Genomic DNA, 17786 nt, shown 5'->3' on the forward strand with positions numbered 1-17786 from the left:
TTGTTTACAGGCTTAAATGAGTCAAGAATGAAACTACAAGTTGATTCTAATTTTAAACAACTGAAAATGATGCTACAAGTTGTTTTCAACTTCAAACGAGTCTGGAATGAAGCTACAAGTTGTTTACAGGCTCAAACGAGTCAAGAATGAAACTACATGTTGATTCTAATTTTAAACAACTGAAAATGAAGCTACAAGTTGTTTTCAACTTCAAACGAGTCTGGAATGAAGCTAAAAGTTGTTTCCAACTTCAATCTAGCCAATAATGAAGCAACAAGTTGTTTCTGTGCTCAAACGAGTCTTGAATTAAACTACAAGTTAATTCTAATTTTAAACAAATGAAAATGAAGCTACAAGTTGTTTTCAACTTCAAACGAGTCTGGAATGAATCTACAAGTTGTTTCCAACTTCAATCTAGCCAATAATGAAGCAACAACTTGTTTCAGGGCTCAAAGGAGTCAATAATGAAACTTCAAGTTGATTCTAATTTTCAAACAACCGAAAATGAAGCTACAAGTTGTTTTCAACTTCAAACGAGTCTGGAATGAAGCTACAAGTTGTTTCCAACTTCAATCTAGCCAATAATAAAGCAACAAGTTGTTTACACGCTGAAACAAGTCAAGAATGAAACTACAAGTTGATTCTAATTTTAAACAACCGAAAATGAAGCTACAAATTGTTTTAAACTTCAAACGAGTCTGGAATGAAGCTACAAGTTGTTTCCAACTTCAATCTAGCCAATAATGAAGCAACATGTTGTTTCCGTGCTCAAACGAGTCAAGAATTAAACTACAAGTTCATTCGAATTTTAAACAACCGAAAATAAAGCTACAAGTTGTTTTCAACTTCAAACAAGTCTGGAATGAAGCTACAAGATGTTTCCAACTTTAATCTAGCAAATAATGAAGCAACAAGTTGTTTACAGGCTTAAATGAGTCAAGAATGAAACTACAAGTTGATTGTGATTTTAAACAACTGAAAATGATGCTACAAGTTGTTTTCAACTTCAACCGAGTCTGGAATGAAGCTACAAGTTGTTTACAGGCTCAAACGAGTCAAGAATGAAACTACAAGTTGATTCTAATTTTAAACAACTGAAAATGAAGCTACAAGTTGTTTTCAACTTCAAACGAGTCTGGAATGAAGCTAAAAGTTGTTTCCAACTTCAATCTAGCCAATAATGAAGCAACAAGTTGTTTCCGTGCTCAAACGAGTCTTGAATTAAACTACAAGTTAATTCTAATTTTAAACAAATGAAAATGAAGCTACAAGTTGTTTTCAACTTCAAACGAGTCTGGAATGAATCTACAAGTTGTTTCCAACTTCAATCTAGCCAATAATGAAGCAACAACTTGTTTCTGGGCTCAAATGAGTCAAGAATGAAACTTCAAGTTGATTCTAATTTCAAACAACTGAAAATGAAGCTACAAGTTGTTTTCAACTTCAAACGAGTCTGGAATGAAGCTACAAGTTGTTTCCAACTTAAATCTAGCCAATAAGAAGCATAAAGTTGTTTACACGCTGAAACAAGTCAAGAATGAAACTACAAGTTGATTCTAATTTTAAACAACTGAAAATGAAGCTACAAGTTGTTTTCAACTTCAAACGAGTCTGGAATGAAGCTACAAGTTGTTTCCAACTTCAATCTAGCCAATAATGAAGCAACAACTTGTTTCCGGGCTAAAACGAGTCAAGAATGAAACTAAAAGTTGATTCTAATTTTAAAACAACCGAAATTGAAGCTACAAGTTATTTTCAACTTCAAACGAGCCTGGAATGAAGCTACAAGTTGTTTCCAACTTTAATCTAGCCAATAATGAAGCAACAACTTGTTTCCGGGCTCAAACGAGTCAAGAATGAAACTATAAGTGATTCTAATTTTAAACAACAGAAAATGAAGCTACAAATTGTTTTAAACTTCAAACGAGTCTGGAATGAAGCTAAAAGTTGTTTCCAACTTCAATCTAGCCAATAATGAAGCAACATGTTGTTTCCGTGGTCAAACGAGTCAAGAATTAAACTACAAGTTCATTCTAATTTTAAACAACCGAAAATGAAGCTACAAGTTGTTTTCAACTTCAAACGGGTCTGGAATGAAGCTAAAAGTTGTTTCCAACTTCAATTTAGCCAATAATGAAGCAACAAGTTGTTTCCGTGCTCAAACGAGTCAAGAATTAAACTACAAGTTCATTCTAATTTTAAACAACCGAAAATGAAGCTACAAGTTGTTTTTAACTCCAAACGAGTCTGGAATGAATCTACAAGTTGTTTACAACTTCAATCTAGCCAATACTGAAGCAACAACTTGTTTCCGGGCTCAAATGAGTCAAGAATGAAACTTCAAGTTGATTCTAATTTTAAACAATAGAGAATGAAGCTACAAATTCTTTTCAACTTCAAACAAGTCTGGAATGAAGCTACAAGATGTTTCCAACTTCAATCTAGCCAATAATAAAGCAACAAGTTGTTTACAGGCTTAAACGAGTCAAGAATGAAACTACAAGTTGATACTAATTTTAACCAACTGAAAATGAAGCTACAAGTTGTTTTCAACTTCAAACGAGTCTGGAATGAAGCTACAAGTTGTTTCCAACTTCAATCTAGCCAATAATGAAGCAACAACTTGTTTCCGGGCTAAAACGAGTCAAGAATGAAACTAAAAGTTGATTCTAATTTTAAAACAACCGAAATTGAAGCTACAAGTTATTTTCAACTTCAAACGAGTCTGGAATGAAGCTACAAGTTGTTTCCAACTTTAATCTAGCCAATAATGAAGCAACAACTTGTTTCCGGGCTCAAACGAGTCAAGAATGAAACTATAAGTGATTCTAATTTTAAACAACAGAAAATGAAGCTACAAATTGTTTTAAACTTCAAACGAGTCTGGAATGAAGCTAAAAGTTGTTTCCAACTTCAATCTAGCCAATAATGAAGCAACATGTTGTTTCCGTGCTCAAACGAGTCAAGAATTAAACTACAAGTTCATTCTAATTTTAAACAACCGAAAATGAAGCTACAAGTTGTTTTCAACTTCAAACGGGTCTGGAATGAAGCTAAAAGTTGTTTCCAACTTCAATTTAGCCAATAATGAAGCAACAAGTTGTTTCCGTGCTCAAACGAGTCAAGAATTAAACTACAAGTTCATTCTAGTTTTAAACAACCGAAAATGAAGCTACAAGTTGTTTTTAACTTCAAACGAGTCTGGAATGAATCTACAAGTTGTTTACAACTTCAATCTAGCCAATAATGAAGCAACAACTTGTGTCCGGGCTCAAATGAGTCAAGAATGAAACTTCAAGTTGATTCTAATTTTAAACAACCGAAAATGAAGCTACAAATTGTTTTCAACTTCAAACAAGTCTGGAATGAAGCTGCAAGATGTTTCCAACTTCAATCTAGCCAATAATAAAGCAACAAGTTGTTTACAGGCTTAAACGAGTCAAGAATGAAACTACAAGTTGATTCTAATTTTAAACAACTGAAAATGAAGCTACAAGTTGTTTTCAACTTCAAACGAGTCTGGAATGAAGCTACAAGTTGTTTACAGGCTCAAACGAGTCAAGAATGGAACTACAAGTTGATTCTAATTTTAAACAACCAAAAATGAACCTACAAGTTGTTTTCAACTTCAAACGAGTCTGGAATGAAGCTAAAAGTTGTTTCCAACTTCAATCTAGCCAATAATGAAGCAACAAGTTGTTTTCGTGCTCAAACGAGTCATGAATTAAACTACAAGTTAATTCTAATTTTAAACAAATGAAAATGAAACAACAAGTTGTTTTCAACTTCAAACGAGTCTGGAATGAAGCTACAAGTTGTTTCCAACTTCAATCTAGCCAATAATGAAGCAACAACTTGTTTCTGGGCTCAAATGAGTCAAGAATGAAACTAAAAGTTGATTCTAATTTTAAAACAACCGAAATTGAAGCTACAAGTTGTTTTCAACTTCAAACGAGTCTGGAATGAAGCTACAAGTTGTTTCCAACTTCAATCTAGCCAATAATGAAGCAACAACTTGTTTCCGGGCTCAAACGAGTCAAGAATGAAACTATAAGTGATTCTAATTTTAAACAACAGAAAATGAAGCTACAAATTGTTTTAAACTTCAAACGAGTCTGGAATGAAGCTAAAAGTTGTTTCCAACTTCAATCTAGCCAATAATGAAGCAACATGTTGTTTCCGTGCTCAAACGAGTCAAGAATTAAACTACAAGTTCATTCGAATTTTAAACAACCGAAAATGAAGCTACAAGTTTTCAACTTCAAACAAGTCTGGAATGAAGCTACAAGATGTTTCCAACTTCAATCTAGCAAATAATGAAGCAACAAGTTGTTTACAGGCTTAAATGAGTCAAGAATGAAACTACAAGTTGATTCTAATTTTAAACAACTGAAAATGATGCTACAAGTTGTTTTCAACTTCAAACGAGTCTGGAATGAAGCTACAAGTTGTTTACAGGCTCAAACGAGTCAAGAATGAAACTACAAGTTGATTCTAATTTTAAACAACTGAAAATGAAGCTACAAGTTGTTTTCAACTTCAAACGAGTCTGGAATGAAGCTAAAAGTTGTTTCCAACTTCAATCTAGCCAATAATGAAGCAACAAGTTGTTTCTGTGCTCAAACGAGTCTTGAATTAAACTACAAGTTAATTCTAATTTTAAACAAATGAAAATGAAGCTACAAGTTGTTTTCAACTTCAAACGAGTCTGGAATGAATCTACAAGTTGTTTCCAACTTCAATCTAGCCAATAATGAAGCAACAACTTGTTTCAGGGCTCAAAGGAGTCAATAATGAAACTTCAAGTTGATTCTAATTTTCAAACAACCGAAAATGAAGCTACAAGTTGTTTTCAACTTCAAACGAGTCTGGAATGAAGCTACAAGTTGTTTCCAACTTCAATCTAGCCAATAATAAAGCAACAAGTTGTTTACACGCTGAAACAAGTCAAGAATGAAACTACAAGTTGATTCTAATTTTAAACAACCGAAAATGAAGCTACAAATTGTTTTAAACTTCAAACGAGTCTGGAATGAAGCTACAAGTTGTTTCCAACTTCAATCTAGCCAATAATGAAGCAACATGTTGTTTCCGTGCTCAAACGAGTCAAGAATTAAACTACAAGTTCATTCGAATTTTAAACAACCGAAAATGAAGCTACAAGTTGTTTTCAACTTCAAACAAGTCTGGAATGAAGCTACAAGATGTTTCCAACTTTAATCTAGCAAATAATGAAGCAACAAGTTGTTTACAGGCTTAAATGAGTCAAGAATGAAACTACAAGTTGATTCTAATTTTAAACAACTGAAAATGATGCTACAAGTTGTTTTCAACTTCAACCGAGTCTGGAATGAAGCTACAAGTTGTTTACAGGCTCAAACGAGTCAAGAATGAAACTACAAGTTGATTCTAATTTTAAACAACTGAAAATGAAGCTACAAGTTGTTTTCAACTTCAAACGAGTCTGGAATGAAGCTAAAAGTTGTTTCCAACTTCAATCTAGCCAATAATGAAGCAACAAGTTGTTTCCGTGCTCAAACGAGTCTTGAATTAAACTACAAGTTAATTCTAATTTTAAACAAATGAAAATGAAGCTACAAGTTGTTTTCAACTTCAAACGAGTCTGGAATGAATCTACAAGTTGTTTCCAACTTCAATCTAGCCAATAATGAAGCAACAACTTGTTTCTGGGCTCAAATGAGTCAAGAATGTAACTTCAAGTTGATTCTAATTTCAAACAACTGAAAATGAAGCTACAAGTTGTTTTCAACTTCAAACGAGTCTGGAATGAAGCTACAAGTTGTTTCCAACTTAAATCTAGCCAATAAGAAGCATAAAGTTGTTTACACGCTGAAACAAGTCAAGAATGAAACTACAAGTTGATTCTAATTTTAAACAACTGAAAATGAAGCTACAAGTTGTTTTCAACTTCAAACGAGTCTGGAATGAAGCTACAAGTTGTTTCCAACTTCAATCTAGCCAATAATGAAGCAACAACTTGTTTCCGGGCTAAAACGAGTCAAGAATGAAACTAAAAGTTGATTCTAATTTTAAAACAACCGAAATTGAAGCTACAAGTTATTTTCAACTTCAAACGAGCCTGGAATGAAGCTACAAGTTGTTTCCAACTTTAATCTAGCCAATAATGAAGCAACAACTTGTTTCCGGGCTCAAACGAGTCAAGAATGAAACTATAAGTGATTCTAATTTTAAACAACAGAAAATGAAGCTACAAATTGTTTTAAACTTCAAACGAGTCTGGAATGAAGCTAAAAGTTGTTTCCAACTTCAATCTAGCCAATAATGAAGCAACATGTTGTTTCCGTGGTCAAACGAGTCAAGAATTAAACTACAAGTTCATTCTAATTTTAAACAACCGAAAATGAAGCTACAAGTTGTTTTCAACTTCAAACGGGTCTGGAATGAAGCTAAAAGTTGTTTCCAACTTCAATTTAGCCAATAATGAAGCAACAAGTTGTTTCCGTGCTCAAACGAGTCAAGAATTAAACTACAAGTTCATTCTAATTTTAAACAACCGAAAATGAAGCTACAAGTTGTTTTTAACTCCAAACGAGTCTGGAATGAATCTACAAGTTGTTTACAACTTCAATCTAGCCAATACTGAAGCAACAACTTGTTTCCGGGCTCAAATGAGTCAAGAATGAAACTTCAAGTTGATTCTAATTTTAAACAATAGAGAATGAAGCTACAAATTCTTTTCAACTTCAAACAAGTCTGGAATGAAGCTACAAGATGTTTCCAACTTCAATCTAGCCAATAATGAAGCAACATGTTGTTTCCGTGCTCAAACGAGTCAAGAATTAAACTACAAGTTCATTCTAATTTTAAACAACCGAAAATGAAGCTACAAGTTGTTTTCAACTTCAAACGGGTCTGGAATGAAGCTAAAAGTTGTTTCCAACTTCAATTTAGCCAATAATGAAGCAACAAGTTGTTTCCGTGCTCAAACGAGTCAAGAATTAAACTACAAGTTCATTCTAGTTTTAAACAACCGAAAATGAAGCTACAAGTTGTTTTTAACTTCAAACGAGTCTGGAATGAATCTACAAGTTGTTTACAACTTCAATCTAGCCAATAATGAAGCAACAACTTGTGTCCGGGCTCAAATGAGTCAAGAATGAAACTTCAAGTTGATTCTAATTTTAAACAACCGAAAATGAAGCTACAAATTGTTTTCAACTTCAAACAAGTCTGGAATGAAGCTGCAAGATGTTTCCAACTTCAATCTAGCCAATAATAAAGCAACAAGTTGTTTACAGGCTTAAACGAGTCAAGAATGAAACTACAAGTTGATTCTAATTTTAAACAACTGAAAATGAAGCTACAAGTTGTTTTCAACTTCAAACGAGTCTGGAATGAAGCTACAAGTTGTTTACAGGCTCAAACGAGTCAAGAATGGAACTACAAGTTGATTCTAATTTTAAACAACCAAAAATGAACCTACAAGTTGTTTTCAACTTCAAACGAGTCTGGAATGAAGCTAAAAGTTGTTTCCAACTTCAATCTAGCCAATAATGAAGCAACAAGTTGTTTTCGTGCTCAAACGAGTCATGAATTAAACTACAAGTTAATTCTAATTTTAAACAAATGAAAATGAAACAACAAGTTGTTTTCAACTTCAAACGAGTCTGGAATGAAGCTACAAGTTGTTTCCAACTTCAATCTAGCCAATAATGAAGCAACAACTTGTTTCTGGGCTCAAATGAGTCAAGAATGAAACTAAAAGTTGATTCTAATTTTAAAACAACCGAAATTGAAGCTACAAGTTGTTTTCAACTTCAAACGAGTCTGGAATGAAGCTACAAGTTGTTTCCAACTTCAATCTAGCCAATAATGAAGCAACAACTTGTTTCCGGGCTCAAACGAGTCAAGAATGAAACTATAAGTGATTCTAATTTTAAACAACAGAAAATGAAGCTACAAATTGTTTTAAACTTCAAACGAGTCTGGAATGAAGCTAAAAGTTGTTTCCAACTTCAATCTAGCCAATAATGAAGCAACATGTTGTTTCCGTGCTCAAACGACACTACTAGAAAAAGTAGAATAGACATCATGGTATAGACATCGGTCGACTTTGGTCACGATGTAAAATAGCGTATTAACATCGGTTAGAAAACAACCGATGTCTATGTTATTTTTGACATCGGTTAATATAAGAACCGATGTCTAACTTCTTTGAATTAAAAATAAAAAGTGCGCGGTAACCCGTGTTTTGTACCCCTCCCCAAATATATCTCGTATATTCCCCCCCCCCTTAGTCAAATTTTCATTCCCCCCAATTCTTTTAACCCCAAAATCACACAAAAAAACACACTCACTCACACTCACTTCAAATTAAACTACTCATCGCTTTTCCCTCTCCCCGCTTTTCTCTCATTTCTCAGAGTCGACGAAGCTCCTCCAACCCTAATGGAAGCTTCTCAAGCCCTAATGGAAGCTGCTCAAGCTCTCAAAGCCCTAATTGAAACTGCTCAAGCCCTGATTGAAGCTGTTGAAGGCCTAATTGAAGTTGTTTAAACCCTAATCTCAAAGTCGAAACTGCTCTCTTCAGTTCTCTCTTCATGTAATTAATTAGCTCTCTTCTTCTTTTGTTCTTGTTCTTGCTCTTCACTTTTGTAGTCTCTTGCTCTTGCTTTCTTGTGTTTTTTTTAAATTATTTTTTGTGTTTTTGTTAATTAGTTTCTTGTTTTTTGGTTTGATTTGTTTTTTGTGTTTTTGTGTCTTGCTGTCTTGTTTTTGCTCACTTTTGTCTTATTGATTTTGTTTTTGTTAATATGTTAATTGGTTTGATTTGTCTGGGTTCGAACTTGATTTTGTTTATATGCATGTTAGTTTGTTAATTGGTGTACTGTGAGTGTATTCTGTCATAATTCTGAGTTTATTGAGTGTATTCTTTTGTGTTTTGGTTGATGTATCAGATAGAGATTAGCTGAATTGTAGTTTGTGAATGCTAGTGCTTCTGATAAGTTCAATTGTGGTTATTTTGCAAAAAATTATGCTATTGGCAAGTTTTTGTTTTGCTATTAGGAAATTTACCAACTTTCTTAGTTTGTTATGCCACAGAGAACAATTGTTTGTGGTGAATATTCATTGGTTTCTCGAGTAAGAAGATTATGGTATTTGGTAGTGAACATTTTAGGGAGACAAAAATTCTGGATTTATGAAATTAGAAGTTGATGTTGCAGTGAACATCTTACATCTAAAAGTTTAGGCATCTAGCTTATCTGCTGCTATTGTGAGTCATTGAACTATTAAATTTATCTGGTATAACCCTTGTGCACTGTCATGTTGCGTACTGATATCGATTTGGTTTAGATATGTCAGCTACTAATCAATGTATTTGAATTCTCTATTACAGAGTCAAAGAAATATAGAAAAGAACTATACTTATTTGAATAGTTGATGTGAAGGCATGTTTTTAAATTTTTCAGGGAAAAAACCCGTAAAGGAGTATATTACTTGATACAGTCGCAAGGAGTGGACGGTATATACTCCAACATCAATGTTCTCTAACTTAAGACCTTCGACGAGGATGATCTCCTACAGGATTTTAGCAAACTTAATAGTGGAAGATCAACATTCTTCTTTCCAAGGCTATTAACATCAATTTCAGGCAGCCAATGAATCCAAAGGAAAATAAAGACATATATACAAGCAACAAAATAATTCTGAACACGGTAGTATATTCTTCTTATATATAGGTTACTGAGCAGAATATATACTTTTGTTAAGGTAAAGAAGAAATTATTGTAAATGATTGGACAATTGTTGGCTTCTTAAATGATGAGGTAGAGGAATACTTGACTGTTTCTTGCTCTCAATCTCGTAGAACTGCAATTTCACATGTCTTTCTTTTCAGAACTTAGCCAATCGGAAAAATCCAGGTTGCGGAAAGGGTACAGGGATTGATTGTTCAGGGACAAACATGACAAAGTATGCTACTTATTTAGTTGTAAATCTCATTTAAGATTATTATGCATTAGAGTCATGGACTTACTTAAGTTATCATTCTATTTATACTTCAGTGCTTTGACGAAAAAATTCAGAGATCTAATTACAGAGTTTCAAGTATATTTCCAAATGCCTAATTATACAGATATTAACTACATCCCCTTGTTCTTGTCAATAGTCATTGTAACATACGAATATGAATGCTTATTGTGTCAGACTTTGAGACAAAGGATTGATGATGAATACCGCGAGGTTGTGGAGAGAAGTGTAGTAACAGGTTCTATAATTTTCATTGTTGGCTATCATAATATACAATTGTTTTCCAATTTACTGCTGTTATGATATTAATATGTGCTCCCTCAGAGCCTCAGAGTTTCAGACTGTAACTATAGTTCTTACTCATTTTCTCTTTGTTTGGTTTTCTTATTGTTGTAGTTACCGGAACCATGCCAGATGAAGAGGTTAACTTTACACATAAAATAAATCTTAAATTATAATGCATTTAAAAGCGTGAACTAATGTGACAGTTGTTTATGGTTTCAGAGACACTTATCTTAAGCCAAAGCATGTAAAAATTTAAAGTATGGCTGAGTTTGACACTTAGACACGAGTCTGCCCCTTAGACACGTAATTATGCTATGTGCTTTGCTGTTATCTATGATAAGTTGTGCCTAAAATTCTAAAATTATGCGGAGATCTGTCAAAATCATCATGTATCTATTTTATTATACTTATAATGACACATGAATAGACTGTTACAGCCTTTTTCTTTTGTACGAAAGAATATCTTGTAGAACAGAGTTAAGTTTGCCCTCTATTATTCAGCTATATAATCACACAAGGCCCAAAATTGCCAAGATTAAGAAGATTTTAAGAGTCACATTAAGAACATTTAATGATATTCACCAGAGTTCCAGTTTCTTAATTGAATTGGCTGGAAGTCCTAGGGTGGAACATGAAAGTGCCAGACAAGTAACTGGACCCCTGACCAGAACCATCGACACAGTCTAACATTCCTTTTATGTATCCATTTACACAAAGTTGTAGAACCAATCCACTATCCCTGCCCCAAAATTGCCATCTCTCTACTTCTCTTCGTTGACTCAGCAGCTGCAGGAGCAGCACCAAAGGTAATATTTCTGTTCTTAAAAGTTAGTTTCACTGTTTTAGTTTCTATTTTGTGAATGGATAAAGCTGCAGTATATGATATATTTACTAGGTGCTAGCCTGCTAGGTGATGTCAAGTCATCTAGCAACATATACTCAAGTATCATTCTGGTACTAATATCTGAAAGAAAAAATATTGCAGGTGCCGTGGTCTGGTGAAAGAATCAGAGTAATATTGATCGAGTATAAAGTGGTGATCACCAGATGGCTTCAATACACTGTGGTTTTAGAGAATGTGAGTTTTTATGCAAATTAGTGGTTGATATGCACAAACAAAACTTGGTCATGGATTCAACAAGGTCTTTGGATTTTTGCCGATGGATAGCTACATTATCATAGTCTGAAATTTTTGGATGACTTTATGTTGTTAGTTTGGTCGTCATTGGTGTATTGGTTGTATATATATGGTCGAATGTTGGATTTATTGGTATTGTTTCTATATATGAATGAATATGGATATTTGGCCGTGTTAATTTTTTGTCATTTTTTTTGCCAAAAATTGCAGTATTTACATCATATTTTATTTAAAAAAACGATGTCAAAAAACACTTAAGACAACAGTTATTAAAATAAAAACTCATGTAAAATCCAACTCTAACATTACATTTGATGTAAAAACTGATGTTATTCTTATTTTATACATCGGTTATTACAAATAACTAATGTCAAAAACAAACATAGACATCGGTCAAAACAAATAACCGATGTATAAAAGGGCTTTCCACAACGGACACTAAAAGAAAACAATGTTAATGTCATCTAATTCCTCACGAGTCACATGTTTAAATTAGTGTTATAGAAATAATATTACATTATGCACAATTAAATCATATAGTTTAACCATAAAAATTGCAGATAGACATCAGAATTTAAGCTAAAAAACGATGATAAAAGTCACAGAGACATTAGTTTTTGGCCGATGTCTTTGTATAGGACCTTTAACATCGCCGACCTAGACATCGGAGGAGGATGCACATAGACATCGGCCAAAAACCGATGTCTATTAGCTAAATTCTAGTAGTGCGAGTCAAGAATTAAACTACAAGTTCATTCTAATTTTAAACAACCGAAAATGAAGCTACAAGTTGTTTTCAACTTCAAACGGGTCTGGAATGAAGCTAAAAGTTGTTTCCAACTTCAATCTAGCCAATAATGAAGCAACAAGTTGTTTCCGTGCTCAAACGAGTCAAGAATTAAACTACAAGTTCATTCTAATTTTAAACAACCGAAAATGAAGCTACAAGTTGTTTTTAACTTCAAACGAGTCTGGAATGAATCTACAAGTTGTTTACAACTTCAATCTAGCCAATAATGAAGCAACAACATCTTTCCGGGCTCAAATGAGTCAAGAATGAAACTTCAAGTTGATTCTAATTTTAAACAACCGAAAATGAAGCTACAAATTGTTTTCAACTTCAAACAAGTCTGGAATGAAGCTACAAGATGTTTCCAACTTCAGTCTAGCCAATAATAAAGCAACAAGTTGTTTACAGGCTTAAACGAGTCAAGAATGAAACTACAAGTTGATTCTAATTTTAAACAACTGAAAATGAAGCTACAAGTTGTTTTCAACTTCAAACGAGTCTGGAATGAAGCTACAAGTTGTTTACAGGCTCAAACGAGTCAAGAATGAAACTACAAGTTGATTCTAATTTTAAACAACCGAAAATGAAGCTACAAGTTGTTTTCAACTTCAAACGAGTCTGGAATGAAGCTAAAAGTTGTTTCCAACTTCAATCTAGCCAATAATGAAGCAACAAGTTGTTTTCGTGCTCAAACGAGTCATCAATTAAACTACAAGTTAATTCTAATTTTAAACAAATTAAAATGAAACAACAAGTTGCTTTCAATTTCAAACGAGTCTGGAATGAAGCTACAAGTTGTTTCCAACTTCAATCTAGCCAATAATGAAGCAACAACTTGTTTCTCGGCTCAAATGAGTCAAGAATGAAACTTCAAGTTGATTTTAATTTCAAACAACTGAAAATGAAGCTACAAGTTGTTTTCAACTTCAAACGAGTCTGGAATGAAGCTACAAGTTATTTCCAACTTAAATCTAGCCAATAAGAAGCAACAAGTTGTTTACACGCTGAAACAAGTCAAGAATGAAACTACAAGTTGATTCTAATTTTAAACAACTGTAAATGAAGCTACAAGTTGTTTTCAATTTCAAACGAGTCTAGAATGAAGCTACAAGTTGTTTCCAACTTAAATCTAGCCAATAGTGAATCAACAACTTGTTTCCAGGCTCAAACGAGTCAAGAATGAAACTACAAGTTGATTCTAATTTTAAACAACCGAAAATGAAGCTACAAGTTGTTATCAACTTCAAACGAGTCTGGAATGAAGCTACAAGTTGTTTCCAACTTCAATCTAGCCAATAATGAAGCAACAACTTGTTTCCGGGTCAAACGAGTCAAGAATGAAACTAAAAGTTGATTCTAATTTTAAAACAACCGAAAATGAAGCTACAAGTTGTTCTCAACTTCAAACGAGTCTGTAATGAATCTACAAGTTGTTTCCAACTTCAATCTAGCCAAGCAACAACTTGTTTCCGAGCTCAAACGAGTCAAGAATGAAACTACAAGTTGATTCTAATTTTAAACAACCGAAAATGAAGCTACAAGTTGTTTTCAACTTCAAAGGAGTCTGGAATGAATCTACAAGTTGTTTCCAACTTCAATCCAGCCAATAATGAAGCTACAAGTTGTTTACTGGCTCAAACGAGTCAAGAATGAAACTATAAGTTGATTGTAATTTTAAACAACCGAAAATGAACCTACAAGTTGTTTTCAACTTCAAACGAGTCTGGAATGAAGCTGAAAGTTGTTTCCAACTTCAATCTAGCCAATAATGAAGCAACAAGTTGTTTCCGTGCTCAAACGAGTCAAGAATTAAACTACAAGTTCATTCTAATTTTAAACAACCGAAAATGAAGCTACAAGTTGTTTTTAACTTTAAACGAGTCTGGAATGAATCTACAAGTTGTTTACAACTTCAATCTATCCAATAATGAAGCAACAACTTGTTTCCGGGCTCAAATGAGTCATGAATGAAACTTCAAGTTGATTCTAATTTTAAACAACCGAAAATGAAGCTACAAATTGGGTTCAACTTCAAACAAGTCTGGAATGTAGCTACAAGTTGTTTCCAACTTAAATCTAGCCAATAAGAAGCAACAAGTTGTTTACACGCTGAAACAAGTCAAGAATGAAACTACAAGTTGATTCTAATTTTAAACAACCGAAAATGAAGCTACAAGTTGTTTTCAACTTCAAACGAGTCTAGAATGAAGCTGGAAGTTGTTTCCAACTTCAATCTAGCCAATAATGAAGCAACAAGTTGTTTCCGTGCTCAAACGAGTCAAGAATTAAACTACAAGTTCATTCTAATTTTAAACAACCGAAAATGAAACTACAAGTTGTTTTTAACTTTAAACGAGTCTGGAATGAATCTACAAGTTGTTTACAACTTCAATCTAGCCAATAATGAAGCAACAACTTCTTTCCGGGCTCAAATGAGTCAAGAATGAAACTTCAAGTTGATTCTAATTTTAAACAACCGAAAATGAAGCTACAAATTGTTTTCAACTTCAAACAAGTCTGGAATGAAGCTACAAGATGTTTCCAACTTCAGTCTAGCCAATAATAAAGCAACAAGTTGTTTACAGGCTTAAACGAGTCAAGAATGAAACTACAAGTTGATTCTAATTTTAAACAACTGAAAATGAAGCTACAAGTTGTTTTCAACTTCAAACGAGTCTGGAATGAAGCTACAAGTTGTTTACAGGCTCAAACGAGTCAAGAATGAAACTACAAGTTGATTCTAATTTTAAACAACCGAAAATGAAGCTACAAGTTGTTTTCAACTTCAAACGAGTCTGGAATGAAGCTAAAAGTTGTTTCCAACTTCAATCTAGCCAATAATGAAGCAACAAGTTGTTTTCGTGCTCAAACGAGTCATCAATTAAACTACAAGTTAATTCTAATTTTAAACAAATTAAAATGAAACAACAAGTTGCTTTCAATTTCAAACGAGTCTGGAATGAAGCTACAAGTTGTTTCCAACTTCAATCTAGCCAATAATGAAGCAACAACTTGTTTCTCGGCTCAAATGAGTCAAGAATGAAACTTCAAGTTGATTTTAATTTCAAACAACTGAAAATGAAGCTACAAGTTGTTTTCAACTTCAAACGAGTCTGGAATGAAGCTACAAGTTATTTCCAACTTAAATCTAGCCAATAAGAAGCAACAAGTTGTTTACACGCTGAAACAAGTCAAGAATGAAACTACAAGTTGATTCTAATTTTAAACAACTGTAAATGAAGCTACAAGTTGTTTTCAATTTCAAACGAGTCTAGAATGAAGCTACAAGTTGTTTCCAACTTAAATCTAGCCAATAGTGAATCAACAACTTGTTTCCAGGCTCAAACGAGTCAAGAATGAAACTACAAGTTGATTCTAATTTTAAACAACCGAAAATGAAGCTACAAGTTGTTATCAACTTCAAACGAGTCTGGAATGAAGCTACAAGTTGTTTCCAACTTCAATCTAGCCAATAATGAAGCAACAACTTGTTTCCGGGTCAAACGAGTCAAGAATGAAACTAAAAGTTGATTCTAATTTTAAAACAACCGAAAATGAAGCTACAAGTTGTTCTCAACTTCAAACGAGTCTGTAATGAATCTACAAGTTGTTTCCAACTTCAATCTAGCCAAGCAACAACTTGTTTCCGAGCTCAAACGAGTCAAGAATGAAACTACAAGTTGATTCTAATTTTAAACAACCGAAAATGAAGCTACAAGTTGTTTTCAACTTCAAAGGAGTCTGGAATGAATCTACAAGTTGTTTCCAACTTCAATCCAGCCAATAATGAAGCTACAAGTTGTTTACTGGCTCAAACGAGTCAAGAATGAAACTATAAGTTGATTGTAATTTTAAACAACCGAAAATGAACCTACAAGTTGTTTTCAACTTCAAACGAGTCTGGAATGAAGCTGAAAGTTGTTTCCAACTTCAATCTAGCCAATAATGAAGCAACAAGTTGTTTCCGTGCTCAAACGAGTCAAGAATTAAACTACAAGTTCATTCTAATTTTAAACAACCGAAAATGAAGCTACAAGTTGTTTTTAACTTTAAACGAGTCTGGAATGAATCTACAAGTTGTTTACAACTTCAATCTATCCAATAATGAAGCAACAACTTGTTTCCGGGCTCAAATGAGTCATGAATGAAACTTCAAGTTGATTCTAATTTTAAACAACCGAAAATGAAGCTACAAATTGGGTTCAACTTCAAACAAGTCTGGAATGTAGCTACAAGTTGTTTCCAACTTAAATCTAGCCAATAAGAAGCAACAAGTTGTTTACACGCTGAAACAAGTCAAGAATGAAACTACAAGTTGATTCTAATTTTAAACAACCGAAAATGAAGCTACAAGTTGTTTTCAACTTCAAACGAGTCTAGAATGAAGCTGGAAGTTGTTTCCAACTTCAATCTAGCCAATAATGAAGCAACAAGTTGTTTCCGTGCTCAAACGAGTCAAGAATTAAACTACAAGTTCATTCTAATTTTAAACAACCGAAAATGAAACTACAAGTTGTTTTTAACTTTAAACGAGTCTGGAATGAATCTACAAGTTGTTTACAACTTCAATCTAGCCAATAATGAAGCAACAACTTCTTTCCGGGCTCAAATGAGTCAAGAATGAAACTTCAAGTTGATTCTAATTTTAAACAACCGAAAATGAAGCTACAAATTGTGTTCAACTTCAAACGAGTCTGGAATGAAGCTACAAGTTGTTTCCAACTTAAATCTAGCCAATAAGAAACAACAAGTTGTTTACACGCTGAAACAAGTCAAGAATGAAACTACAAGTTGATAATAATTTTAAACAACCGAAAATGAAGCTACAAGTTGTTTTCAACTTCAAACGAGTCTGGAATGAAGCTAAAAGTTGTTTCCAACTTCAATCTAGCCAATAATGAAGCAACAAGTTGTTTCCGTGCTCAAAAGAGTCATGAATGAAACTAAAAGTTGATTCTAATTTTAAACAGCCGAAAATGAAGCGACAAGTTGTTTTAAACTTCAAACGAGTCTGGAATGAAGCTACAAGTTGTTTCCAAATTCAATCTAACCACTAATGAAGCAACAACTTGTTTCCGGGCTCAAACGAGTCAAGAATGAAACTACAAGTAGATTCTAATTTTAAACAACCGAAAATGAAGCTACAAGTTCAACTTCAAACGAGTCTGGAATGAATCTACAAGTTGTTTCCAACTTCAATCTTGCCAATAATGAAGCTACAAGTTGTTTACAGGCTCAAACGAGCCTAGAATGAAACTATAAGTTGATTCTAATTTTAAACAATCGAAAATGAAGCTACAAGTTGTTTTCAACTTTAAACGAGTCTAGAATGAAGCTAAAAGTTGTTTCCAACTTCAATCTAGCCAATAATGAAGCAACAAGTTGTTTCCGTGCTCAAACGAGTCAAGAATTAAACTACAAGTTCATTCTAATTTTAAACAAATAAAAATGAAGCTACAAGTTGTTTTCAACTTCAAACGAGTCTAGAATGAAGCTACAACTTGTTTCCAACTTCAATCTAGCCAATAATGAAGCAACAACTTGTTTCCTGGCTCAAACGAG

This window comes from Daucus carota, chromosome 7 (genome assembly GCF_001625215.2).
Source record: "Daucus carota subsp. sativus chromosome 7, DH1 v3.0, whole genome shotgun sequence".
In the NCBI taxonomy this organism is placed as follows: Eukaryota; Viridiplantae; Streptophyta; class Magnoliopsida; order Apiales; family Apiaceae; genus Daucus; species Daucus carota.